The 14,288-nt window shown below is 39.4% G+C and overlaps 1 pseudogene; it reads right to left on the bottom strand.

Moving 5' to 3' along the window:
* Positions 1–12,053: 12,053 nt before the first annotated feature.
* Positions 12,054–13,008, bottom strand: LOC126070891 (olfactory receptor 7G2-like; annotated as a pseudogene).
* Positions 13,009–14,288: the final 1,280 nt, after the last annotated feature.

The raw sequence follows: 14,288 nt of genomic DNA, 5'->3' as shown, positions 1-14,288 counted from the left end.
AAAGGATATCATAGGAAGTGTTTTCATTCTCGTTGGATTCTATGAATTTCTTTATTCCATCCTTCATGTCTTCTATGACCCAGCCATTTTTGAGCAGGATATTATTCAGTTTCCAAGTATTTGATTTCTTTTCCCTGCTTTTTCTGTTACTGATTTCTACTTCTATGACTCTATGGTCAGAGAAGATACTTTGTAATATTTCAGTGTTTTGGATTCTGCTAAGGCTTGCTTTATGACTTAACACATGGTCTATTCTAGAGAATGTTCTGTGTGCACTAGAAAAGAAAGTATACTTGGCTGCTGTTGGGTGGAGTGTTCTGTATGTGTCTATGAGGTCAAGTTTTTTGTTGTGGCATTTAGATCTTCCATGTCTCTAGTGAGCTTCTTTCTGGATGTCCTGTTCTTCACCAAAAGTGGTGTTTTGAAGTCTCCTTCTATAATTGTGGAGCTGCCTATCTCACTTTCCAATTCTGTTAGAGTCTGTTTTATGTATCTCGCAGTCCTGTCATTGGATGCATAAATATTTAATATGGTTATATCCTCCTGGCATATTGTCCCTTTAATCATTATTTAGTGTCCTTCCTTATCCTTTGTTGTGGATTTAACTTTGAATTCTATTTTGTCAGAAATTAATATTACCACCCCTGCTCTTTTTTGATTGTTGTTTGCTTGATACACTGATATATTCTTTTCCATCCTTTGAATTTTAGTTTGTCTGTGTCACTAAGTCTAAGGTGTGTCTCTTGTACTCAGAATATAGACAGATTTTTTTTTAATTCAGTCTGCAACTCTCTGTCTCTTTATTGGTGCATTTAGTCCATTTACATTCAGCATAATTATGGATAGGTATGTGCTGTCATTTTGATGTCTTTTTTTGTGTGTTGTTGACAGTTTCTATTTTCCACTTATTTTTTTGTGCCGAGTAGTTTATCTTTATGTATTGTCTTTTCCTGTTATTCGTTGTTGATTTTGTTTCTGCTGAGTCTCTATTTTTTTCTTGCATTTTATTTTGATGAATGTGATAGTTAGTCACCTTTGTGGTTACCTTAATATTTACCCCTATTTTTTAAAGTTTAAACCTGACTTTTCTTTCCTTATATCGCCTTGTCTTCCTCTCCATGTGAAAGATCTATGACTACATTTCTTAGTCCCTCTTTATTGTTGTATTGTTGTCCTCTTTTACACAATGACATCGCTGTTGCCTTGTTTTGAACATTGTCTTTAATCCTGATTTACTCCTGTCCTTTCCCTGTCGGGATGGACATCTGATTGCTCCGCCCAGTTTTCTAGTCTTGGGTTGAGATCTGATATTATTTTCCAACCAAAGAAGTCCCTTTAGTATTTCTTGTAGTTTCGGTTTGGCTTTTACAAATTCCCTAAACTTCTGTTTATCTGGAAATGTCTTAACTTCACCTTCATACCTGAGAGACAGTTTTGCTGGGTATATGATTTTTGGCTGGCAGTTGTAAGACATCCCACTGCTTTCTTGCCTGCGTGGTTTCTGCCGAGGAGTCTAATTTTATTCTTATGTACTCTCCTTTGTAGGTGACTTTTTGTTTATCTCTAGCTGCTCTTAAAGTTCTCTCTTTATCTTTGGTTTTGGCAAGTTTGGTTATAGTATGCCTTGGTGACCTTTTTTTGAGATCTGCCTTATGTGCTGTTCAATGAGCATCTTGGACAGAAATCTTTCATGATATCGGTGAAGCTTTCTGCCAAAAAATCTTCAACAATTCTCTCTGTTTTTTCTATTATCCCTTTCTGTTCTGGTACTGCAGTCACTCATAGTCTATGTCTCCTGATAGAGTCCCACATGATTCTTAGGGTTTCTTCGTTTTTTTTTTTTTTAATTCTTTTATCTGATTTTCCTCCAAATATATTGGTGCCAAGTGCTTTATCTTCAATCTCACCAATTCTGCCTTCCAGTTGCTCAGTTCTGCTCCTCAGTCTTTCTATTGAGTTGTCTCATTCTGTAATTTTATTGTTAACCTTCTGAATTTCTGATTGCTTTCTCTCTATGGATTCTTGCAGCTTATTAAATTTTTCATTATTTTCCTGAATAACCTTTTTAATTTCTTCAAGTGTTTTACCTGTGTGTTCCGTGGCTTGTTCTGGATATTGCCTGATCTCCTTCCTGATCTCGTTCCCGATATCTTGAAGAGCTCTGTATATGAATCATTTGTATTCTGCATCTGGTAATTCCAGGAAGGCACCCTTCATCCACAAAATCCCTTGATTTTTTGTTTTGAGAGCTTGTTGAAGCAATCACGGTCTGCCTCTTTATGTGATTTGGTATTGACTGTTGTCTCTGAGCCTTCTATAAGTTATTGTATTAGTTTCTTTTATGTTTGCTTACTGTCTCCTAGCTTCTTGCTTTGTTTTGTTTTGTTGTGCCCAAATAAGTTGCTTGAGTGAGCTACCTTGATTGTTTTTGCCTTTGAAGCTCTAACGTCCTGTCACCAGATGGCTAGAGCTTTTTTTTTTTTTTTATCAGTCTAGGAGTCCATGCACCCTTCTTGTATGGATTCAGCTCATGTGTCCAGGCAGCTGATCATCAAGTGTGTGGTACAGGCTCTCTCCTACAGTCTTACAGGGGAAGGGGTGGTTGGTGTATTTACCAGTATCTGGTTGCAGCAGGGGGACACTCTAAATAAGGCAGAGGGCTGACAACCATCCCCTGAGGGTCTGTGAGGAAAGTGCATCCCTGTTCCCTAAAGCACATATGTGGGTGGGGTCTGCAGAAGGACCACGGGCACCCAGTGCTTTTGGTTATAAGAACTGGGAGGTACCAATTATCTTTGGACCCCTGTCATGGGTGGCTGGATTTCCTGAGTGGAGCCACCTGTCCTTAAGCCCCTGATGTGGGTAGGTGAGGAGGCTGTTTAATAGGCAAAGTGGTGTCAAACATCAAACACCCACCTGTCCACGACAAAGCTGAAAGAGTTGCAACCTGCCAACAAGGGCCTGTTCTCCTGAAATAGCCCCACACAAGTCTATGCAGGGTGGAAAGGTGTTCAAAGTCCATGGATCATTTATGCTTGGACAGGAGCTGCTGCTGTCCTGAGTTCCCCAGGTTAGTGGAGCTGGCAGATTATCTTTTTTCCCAGTTGGGAATTTATTCCTTTTCCAAGGCTGAGAGAATGGCTCAGGTCACTCAGCAGAGCCTATCTCAGGCCCAGGGAAATCAACAGCCGCTGAAGGAGGCTTGGAGCCTGGGGGGATGGTAAAATATATGCAAGTACTTAGCTTTTGCTGAGAACACCATTATTCTCTGGTTGCGGACATGCGAGTAGGCTCTGAGGCTGCCTGTTTCTTCCTGAGGAAACTGCTGCTGGTACCCTACCACCAGCCTGGTGCTGTCACTCCTGGGAATGGTGTCTGTGGGTTCCCAGTAATTCAAGTCTTGCAACTCCTCCCGCTTCTGAACCATCTCTCCCTCCCCCTGCCACTCAGTCCATTTTCTAACTTTGCTTTTGATGTTCAGGGCTCCTAGCTTGTCAAAAATATAATTGTTTCACTTGCTTTTTCAGGTCTTTGTTGTCAGAGGTTCACCAGAGGTTCTGACTACTCCACCTTCTTGGCCCCCAAATCATGGACAGTTTTATTTATAAATAAGTTGTATTACAGAGAATGGGTCCATATTCAATAAAAATAAAGACCTCATTAGAAATACCATAAACATATACTTCCCAAAGAAGGGAAAATAAATGGAATATAGGGTGTGAAAGAACTCTAAACCTCATAATAAATAGTATTATGTAATAATAATTTATTCCCTCTAAATTGCCATAATAAATGAACATGTGTTGGTGACGACATGAAGCAACACGGACTTCTAATGGGGGCTTAAACCAGCTCATTGACTTAGGAAAACTCTTTGAAATTACATGGAGAATAGGCTCAATGTTATAGCCAACAAGGCCATCCCAGTATAAAACTCTAGCTCATTTGCACCAGGAACGTGTGCAAAAATACTCAACTTTATTCACAATAGCAAAATGTTAGTTACCAAAAGTTTCATTTACATCAGAGAGGGAACTATTTTTTTTTATATCATCCTACATAATGTCCCAATGCATCTGTTAATTTTGTCATACTGTGATGGTGGAAATCAACTGGTACTGGCCATTTTGAATCAGAAAATAATATGGTCTACCATGTCAGGAATGACAAATTGAAGAGGAATGGCATTGCATTCATCATCAAAAAGAACATTTCAAGATCTATGTTGAGGTGCAATTCTGGTAGTGATAGGATAATATCCATATGTCTACAAGGAATTCCAGTTAATATGACTATTATTAATTTTACCCATCAACCTCTAAGGCCAAACTTGGAGAAATTGAAGATTTTTACCAATTTCTGCAGTCTGAAATTGATCAAACATGCAATCAAGATGCATTGATAATTACTGTTAATGGACTGTGAAAATTGGAAACAAAAAAGAAAGATCCATAGTTGCAAAATATGATCTTTGTGGTAAAAGTGATGCCAGAGAAGGCGTGAAAGAATTTTGCAAGACCAAATAACTTCTTCATTGCAAATACCCTTTTTCAACAACATAAATGGTGACTATTCACATGGACCTCATCTGATGGAATACACAGGAATCAAATCGTCTACGTCTGTAGAAAGGCACTATGGAAAAGCTAATATCATCAGTCAGACCAACGTCAGGGGACTGAGAGCAGAATGGATCATCAATTACTCATATACAAGTTCAAGTTGAAGCTGAAGAAAATTAGAACAGGTCAGTGAGAGACAAATTATGACCTTGAGTATATGTCACCTGAAATTAGAGACCATCTCAAGAAAAGATTTGATCCATTGAACACTAATGACTGAAGACCAGATGAGTTGTGGAATGACATCAAGAACATCATACATGAACAAAGCAAGAGGTCATTAAAAAGACAGGAAAAAAAGAAAAGACCAAAATAGATGACAGAGGACACTCTGAATTTACTCTCGAGCGTAGAATAGCTAAAATGAATGGAAGAAATGATGAAGTAAAGGAGCTGAACAGAAGATTTCAAAGGGTGACTCAAAAGACAAAGTAAAGCATTATAAGGAAAAATGCAAAGACCTGGAGTTAGAAAACCGAAAGGGAAGAATACACTCTACTTTTCTCAAGCTGAAAGAAGTGAAGAAAAAATCCAAGTCTTGACTTGCAATATTGAAGGATTCTATGGGTAAAATAGAAGCAACGATGGGAGACTATGTTTTACATACTTTGGACTTGTTATCAGGATAGATCAGTCCCTGGAGAAGGACATCATGCTTTGTAGAGAGTCAGTGAAAAAGACAAGATCCTCAATGAGATGGTTTTGAAATAGTGGCTGCAACAATTCGCTCAAGCATAACAACAATTGTGAAGAAGGTGCAGAACTGGGCAGTGTTTTGTTCCATTGTACATAGGGTCGCTAAGAGTCAGAACTGACTTGACAGCACCTAACAACAACAACGATGGGGAAAATATTAAATGACGCAGGAAGTGTCTAAAGAAGATGGAAGGAATACACAGAGTCGGTGTAACCAAAAAAAAAACAAATTGACATTCGAATATTTCAGGAGGAAGTGCATGATCAAGGACCAATGGTGCTGAAGGAAGAAGTCCAAGCTGCACTGAGGACATTGGTGAAAAACCAGGTTCCAGAAATTGACGGAATACCAAGTAATATTTCAACAAAGGGGTATAGTGCAAGAGGTGCTCACTCGTCTAAGTCAAGAAATTTGGAAGACGGCTACCCTACCAATGGACTGGAAGCGATGCATGTTTGTGCCCTTTCCCAACAAGGATGATCCAACAGAATGTGGACATTATCAAACAATATCATTAATATAACACACAAGTAAAATTTTGCTGAAGTTCATTCAAATGCAGTTAGAGCAGTACATGGACAGGGTACTGCCAGAAATTCAAGCCAAATTCACAAGAGGATGTGGAACCAGCGATATCATTGCTGATGTCAGTTCAATCCTGGCTGAAAGCAGAGAATACCAGATAGATGTTTACCTGTGTTTTATTGACTATGTTAAGGCATTTGTCTACGTGGATCATAAATTATGGATAACATTGTGGAGAATGAGAATTCTGGAACACTTAATTGTGCTCATGAGGAATCTGTACATGGATCAAGAGGCAGTCATTCAAACAGAACAAGGGAATACTGCATGGTTTAAAGTCAGAAAAGGTGTGTGTCAGGGTATCCTTTTATCATACCTATTCAATCTGTATGCTGAACAAATAATCTGAGAAGCTGGGCTATATGAAGAAGAAGGGAGCATCAGGATCAGAGGAAGACTCATTAACAACCTGTGTTATGCAGATAGCACAACCTTGCTTGCTGAATGTGAAGAGGACTTGAAGCACTTACTGATGAAGGTTAAAGACTACAGCCTTCAATATGGATTACACCTCAATATAAAGAAAACAAAAACCCTCACAACTGGACCAATAAACAACATTATGATAAGTGCATAAAAGATTGACGTTGTCAATGATTTCTTTTTACTTGGATCCATAATTAACAGCCATGGAAGTAGCAGTCGAGAAATCAAAAGATGCATTGCATGGGGCAAATCGACTGCCAGAGACCTCTTTAAAGTGTTAAAAAGCAAAGATGTCACCTCGAGGACTAAGGTGCACCTGACTCAAGCCATGGTGTTCTCAACTGCCTCATATGCATACGAAAGCTGGACAATGAATATGGAAGACTGAAGAAATGACAGTTTTGAATTGTGATGTTGGAGAAGAATATTGAATATACCATGGACTGCCAAAAGAACAACAACAACAAAAAATCTGTCTTGGAAGAAGCACAACCAGAGTGCTTCTTAGAAGCAACGATGGTGAGGCTTTCTCTCACATTCTTTGGACATTTTATCAGGAGGGACTGAACCCTGGAGAAGGGCATCATGCTTGATCAAGTAGAGGGCCAGTGAAAAAGAGGAAGACCCTCAATGAGATGGATTGACACAGTGACCGCAACCGTGGGCTCAAGCCTAGCAACAATTGTGAGGATGGCGCAGGGCTGGGCAGTTTTTCATTCTGTTGTACATAGGGTTGCCATGAGTCAGAAACGACTTTACAGAACTTAAGAACAATGGGGTACAACAGTGATAAAAATATACTATTGAATACTTTGAAAATGCCAGAGTATAAGGTATAAATGATCAACTTTGAAATTTCATAGAATCCAACCTAATAGAAAAACATCAAAGAAAATGATAAATACAGAATTTAGGATAGTAGTTATCACTAGATATAGGAAGGGTGATGTGATTAGCTGTTCTAATGGTATCTACGTGATGGTAATGCTTTCTTTCTTAACCTAGTGATGAGTATATGTGTTTTTACTAGATTGCTACACTGTAAGAACTACAGATACATTTTATATACTACATTATATATAATGTTTTTTTTTATTAAAAGAAACGACAAAACTTACACCATCTCAATAATTTCTGTATGTACAGTTCAGTGACATTGATTACATTTTTCAAGTTGTGCAACCATTCTCCGTATCCTTTTCCAGTTTATTCCACCACCTTTAACATAAACTTAACAGGCCGCAAGCAAAACTTTCCCCTTCCCCTTCATGCCTGGTATCAACTAATAATTCTTCCTTTTCTGTATATTTGCTTATTTCATATACATGAGATCATACAGTATTTGTCTTTTTACAACTGACTCATTCTGCTCAACGTGATGTTTTCAAGATTCATCCGTGTAATGGCATGCGTCAAAACTTCATTTCTCTTTATGGCTGAGTCATAGTCCACTTTATGGGTATACCCCATTTGGTTTATCCATTCATCTGTTGATAGACATTTTGGTTTTTTCCACCTTTCGGCTATCGTGAAAAGTGCTGCAATGAACCTTGGTGTACAGTTTATATAGATATCATACCAAGTAAAGTTGAGGAAAGTCCTTTTATATTCTATATTATAAATACATTCTCCCATGTTCTTCTAATATTAGTGCCTCCCTTCTCAGACTTCAGAGTTCATAAGAATTTCCAGAAGTGTTTATTTAATCATCTCACCCTTCAGGCATCTCCCCAGAGATTCAAAGTCAGTATTTTTTTGGATAATGTCCATGACCCTGCAGTATGAACAAGGGTCTCAGGTGATGCATGCCTGAAGGTGCTCTGTGGATGTCAATGGAAGAAGGTCTACACTAGAAGATACCTTGAGTCAGGGTGGGGATTAGTCCTCCAGCTTGCTGAAAACAATCTCCCTCTTTCGCCCCAGTGATGACCAGAATAGAAGGCTCTCAAGAGCTTCTTGATTCTCCTGTGAGACCTTCATTATTCTCCCACACCCTTAGAGATGATTCTCACTGATGGCCCCCCTTTTTGTGTGTGTGCGTTTGTGGAAAATGTGATCTCCCTAGCCCTGCCAACTTCCCTTTTCTCCCACCACATTCACAACTCCTTTTCAAAGTAAAGTTCTTCTTCAAAGAAAAACTGTTTTCTTCCCGAAGAAACATTGAAAGGTTTTCTTGCCAACCCTCTAAGACATCAGCGATGTGTTATTATTCAACTATGTTTCTGTGTGTAGCTTCCACATGAGTAAGAACACAGCAAGATGTGATGACTAAGTAGAAAAGAAAAAATTCAGATGTAGTCTTATCAATAAATCAGCTAGAAGGAGTTGAAGCAAAAAAGTACAAGAGAAAAATTATCAAACTTTACAATGCCTACCCTACTCACTTGATTATGTTACTCAGATTTTGTTGTTGTTTCTGTTAGGTACCTTCGAGTTGGTTCTGACTCATAGCAACCCTCTGTTCAACAGAACAAAACACTGCCCAGTCCTGAGCCATCCTCAAGATCATTGTTATGATTGAGGCCATTGTTGCAGCCACTGTGTCAATCCATCTCATTAAGGGTCTTCCTCCCTTTCACTGGCCCTCTACTTTACCAACCATGATGTCCTTGCCGATAAGGTGTACAAAGTATGTGAGATGAAGTCTCACCATCCTCAATTCTAAGGAACATTCTGGCTGTACTTCTTCCAAGACAGATTTGTTCCTTCTTTTGGCGGTCCATAGTATATTCAACATTCCTCGCCAACACCATAACTCAAAGGCATTAATTCTTCAGTCTTCCTTATTCGTTGTTCAGCTTTTGCATGTCTATGAGGTGATTGAAAACACTATGGCTTGGGTCAGGTCCACCTTAGTCCTTAAAGTGATATCTTTGCTTTTTAACAGTTTAAAGAGGTCCTTTGCAGCACATTTGCCCGATGCAAAATGTCTGTTGATTTCTTGACTGCTTGTGGATTCAAGTAAAATGAAATCCTTGACAACCTCAAACTTTTCTCCGTTTGTCATGATGTTGTTTATTGTTACATTTGTGAGGATTTTTGTTTTCTTTATGTTGAGGTGTAATCCATACTGAAGCCCGTAGCCTTTGATCTCCCTCAGTAAGTGCTTCAAGTCCTTTTCACTTTAAAAAAACAAGGTTGTGTCACCCCTGCATATCGCAGGCTCTTAAAGAGACTTCCTCCAATCCTGATGCCCAGTTCTTCATATAGTCTAGCTTCCTGGATTATTTGCTGAGCATACAGATCGAATAAGTATAATGAAAAGATATAACCCTGATGCCCACCTTTCCTGACTTTAAAACTTGAAGTATCCCCTTGTAATGTTTGAATTACTGCCTCTTATACGTGTACAGGTTCCTCATCACCACAATTAAGTGTCCTGAAATTCCAATTCTTCACAATGTTATCAATAAGGTGTGATGATCCACACAATAGAACACCTTTGCCTAGTCCATAAAACACAGGTAAACCTCCTTAGGATATTCTCTGCTTTCAGCCAGGATCCATTTGACATCAGCAATAACATCCCCAGGTCTATGTCCTCTTCCGCATCCAGCCTGAATTTCTGGCAGTTCCCTGTCAATGTACTGGTGCAGCTGCTTTTGAATGATCTTCAGCAAAATTTTACTTCTGTGTGATATTAATGACATTGTTCAATAATTTCCGCATTCTGTGGGATCACCTTTCTTGGAAATAGGCATAAATATGGATCTCTTCCAGGCGGTTGGCCAGGTAGCTGTCCTCCAAATTTCTTGGTGTAGACGAGTGAGCACTTCCACCACTGCATCCATGTGTTGAAACATCTCAGCTGGTATTCCGTCAGTTCCTGGAGCCTTGATTTTCACCAGTACCTTCAGTGCTGCTTGAACTCTTCCTTCAGTATCATCGATTCTTGATTAAGAAACGGTGGTTATTCAGATTGGAGGAATAAAAGCTGCTGAGAATTATTACAATGAGGGTAAACAAATACAACCACTGGAGCAAGTGGTAAAAATATGTGAGAGCCAAATGATTAGAATACTTATGAATACAGACAAGACATGGACTACAATGACCATTTAAAGCTTTATTGAACATTTACCATTGTGCCAGGTATTTTTGGTAGGTACTCCTTTTGGTCATAGGGGTTAACATCCCAGCAGGAATTATACTTGAAATCGTCAGTCTAAGGTTCTCATGGTAATCTTTTTTTTTTTCCCCACACCAGGAATTAGATTAAGTAGGGGCATATGATTCTATTCTCGGTAATGAGATGGGAAGAAACGTCACTTGATGACTCCATGGAAAGGTGCGTTAATATAAGATCCAGGGAAGGACAGTAAGGATTCTCTCTCTAGGCGTCATGTGTGGATATGACACCTGCATTTGTTGTAGTAATCAGGAGACCACAAGGGGAAAAAGTTCTAGGATGAAGCCACTTATGGGAGACTAAATAAAGTGTTTCTGTCCTGTTCTTGTGCCTTCTCTACCTCTGAAGTCTGTTCCTTATAATGAAAAATAACTTTATGGTTTGAGCATATTAGAGTCAGAGTTTATATTTTCTTATTAGAACTGAAAGCTTCCACACTTAGGAAGCTCAAATATCTCAAAATTATCTCAAGCCAATTGAGATGACCTAATTAGCCATTTCTGTAGATGTAAGTATTGTGGATACTGATGCTGCTTTGAACAAATATGGCTTACCAGTGATATGTCTCAGTAATTACTAAATTGGGACATGAAAAAAGAGCTCTCTTGCCTCACAGGCAGGCTAAGTCTGGATTTCCAATCGTATTTCTCTATTCATAGAATCAGGCTGAATCTAGTGTCTAGCTATGACCACAACTCTGTTTACATAATTTCCCTGCCCTATCCACGTTCTCCTGTTTTCCTTCTTTCCTAGACCACTGCCCCAAAAATCGTGTAATAAGAACACCTGCCTCAGGCACTGCTTTTATGGCACCTGACCAAAAAAAAAAAAAACTGAGCTTAGAGAGTTTAACAAACAGCACAGAGCTACATAAAGAGAAAAGCCAAGTTTCAACTTCAAGTTGAAACATGTTGTTGTTGTTAGGTGCCATCGGGTCAGTTATGCACAACAAATAAAATACTGCCTGGTCCTGCACAACCATCACAATTATTGCTATGTTTGAGCCCACTGTTATAGCCACTGTGTAAATCCATCTCATTGAAGGTGTTCCTCTTTTTCACAGACCCTACTGGAAACCCTGGTGGCGTAGATGTTAAGTGCTATGGCTGCACTTCTTCCAAACAGATTTGTTCATTGTCTGGTAGTCCATGGCGTATTCAATATTCTTCACCATCACCACAATTCAAAGGCATCAATTCTTTTTCAGTCTTCCTTATTTATTGTCCAGCTTTGGCATGCATATGAGGTGATTGAAAATACTCTAGCTTGGATCAGGTATACCTTAGTCCTCAAAGTGACATCTTTGCTTTTTAACACTTTAAAGAAGTCTTTTACAGAAGAATTCCCCAATGCAATATGTCATTTGATTTCTTGACTGCTGCTTCCATAGGCGTTGATTGTGGATCCAAGTAAAATGAAATTATTGACAACTTCAGTATTTTCTCACTCATCATGAATAAGTTGAAATGTACATAGCCATTATGTTATCTAATCATTTTAGAAGAACTTGCTCACGAAATAGTAAGACATCCTTGATCAGCAGTATTCTTTCCAATTTGACCCATCCTAGAGCCCAAAACAGGTGACACAATCACTAAAATGACAGTATTCTACTGATGAATGTCCTCAAGGGTCCCCTGATGTCTCTGTTCCTCAGGCTGTAGATAAAAGGATTCATCATTTGAGGGACCACACTGTACACCACTGAGGCTACTGCTATCTTTCTGGGAGAATGTGTAAACGCAGAACTGATGTACATGCCAAAGCTTGTTCCATATAATAAGGACAACTGAAAGGTGAGACCCGCAGGTGGAAAAAGCTTTATATTTTGCACCCACTGATGGCATTCTCAAAACAGAGGAGAAAATTCGAGTGTAAGAGAAAATGATTCCAGAGAGAGGAACACCACCCCATACAGTAGCCACAAAATACACTAGGATGTAATTGATGCGGGTATCAGAACAGGCGAGCTTGAGAATCTGAGCAAGTTCACAGAAGAAATGAGGGATTTCCAGGTCTATGCAGAAGGACAAATGCAGCACCAACAGACTGTGAAGTAGGGCGTTCACAATGCTAGTTAGTAAGGAGAGTAGGGAGAGCAAGCCACAGCAGTGGATGTTCGTGATGATGGTGTACCTCAGTGGGTGGCAGATGGCCACATAGCGGTCATAGGCCATTACTGCAAGGAGACGATTTTCCGAACCAGTAAATATCATTACAAAACAGGCCTGGGTCAGGCAGCCTGCATAAGTGATGATTTGATTCTGTGCTTGGATGTTCACCAGCATGTTCGGGATTGTGGTTGTGCTGAAACAGATATCAACGAAGGAGAGATTGGAAAGAAAGAAGTACATGGGGTTGTGGAGGTGGGAGTCAGAGCTGACAACCAGGACAATGAGTAGGTTTCCCAGGAGGGTGGCCAGGTACATAGATAGAAACAAACTGAATAAGACAGGCTGCAGTTCTGGATCCTCTGTAAGTCCCAGAAGAAGAAATTCTGAAACATCTGTTTGGTTTCTAGGTTCCATATTGTTGGTGAATCTGATGGAAAAGATGGGATGACAGATAATCAAATATGTGGCTCCTGGATGCCCAGCAAGAGCATCACCTGGGATCTTTTTAGAAATATAAGTTTTTGAAACTCACTCTGGACTTACTGATGATAAACTCTGGGATGAAGTTCAGCCGTTTTTGTTTCAACAAGACTTCCATGTATTTTGATGTATGGTAAAGTTTGAAAACCACCCCTGGTACAGTGTTCAGCATATGGGGCCTCACAATGACATGTCCTATTGTGATTGTGTGTGTGTGTGTGTGTGTGTATGTCATGGATTAAATCATATTCCCCCAAAAATGTGTGTGTCAATTTGGCTGGGCCATAATTTCCAGTATTGTGTGATTTCCCTATATATTGTAAATCCTGCCTCTATGATGGTAATGAAGGTGGGTGGGGGGCACTTGTGTCAGTGAGGCAGGACTCAACCTAAAGACTGGATTGTGTCTTAAGGTAATTTCTTGAGATAGAAAAGAGAGAAGCAAGCAGAGAGACAGGAGGACCTCATACCACCAAGAAAGCAGTGCTGGGAGCAGAGTGTGTCCTTTGGACCCAGCGTACCTGGGCAAAGAAGCTCCTAGTCTGGGGGAATATTGATGAGAAGGTTGACAGAGTGAGAAAGGCTTCCCCTGGAGCAGACACCCTGAATTTGAACTTTTAGCCTACTTTACTGTGAAGAAATAAATTTCTCTTTGTTAAAGCCATCCACTTGTGGTATTTCTGTTATAGCAGCACTAGATGATGAAGACAGTGTGTGTGTCATGAACAATAGCACCTGGCATCTTTTACTTCTGGTACAGTGCTCAGCATATGGGGCCCTCACAATGACATGTCCTGTTGTGATTGTATGAGTGTGTGTGTGTGTGTGTGTGTCATGAACAATAGTACCAGGCATCTTTTACTCCTAGGACAGAAGTGGTGAACAGTGCAGTTGAGGGAAGACAAAATGAGAGAACATTCCTAGCATTATAAATGCTAACTTCAGGGAAGAATTTATATGGGAATCTTGCTCATGTAGAGAAGCAGAAGGAAGAAACACCCTAAATGAATATCAGTGATATCAATATTCATTTGGTATGGATGGGATGATGAAATATATAACAATGAAAAAGAATAAATTAGGTCTAGATCAATCAACACACATAATGAAATCCTTGCAGAGGAAAAAAAAATTGTATGACAAGAAGTCTACAGCATGAAATTTTTTTTATTATTTTTTAAAATCTACTCGAGTGTCACGGATTGAATTGTGTTCCCAAAAATTATGTGTCAACT

The sequence above is a fragment of the Elephas maximus genome, chromosome 3 (genome assembly GCF_024166365.1).
Source record: "Elephas maximus indicus isolate mEleMax1 chromosome 3, mEleMax1 primary haplotype, whole genome shotgun sequence".
NCBI classification, from domain to species: Eukaryota; Metazoa; Chordata; class Mammalia; order Proboscidea; family Elephantidae; genus Elephas; species Elephas maximus.
The sequence above is the reverse complement of the archived record's forward strand: the minus strand, read 5'-3'. Positions and strand labels throughout refer to the sequence as shown.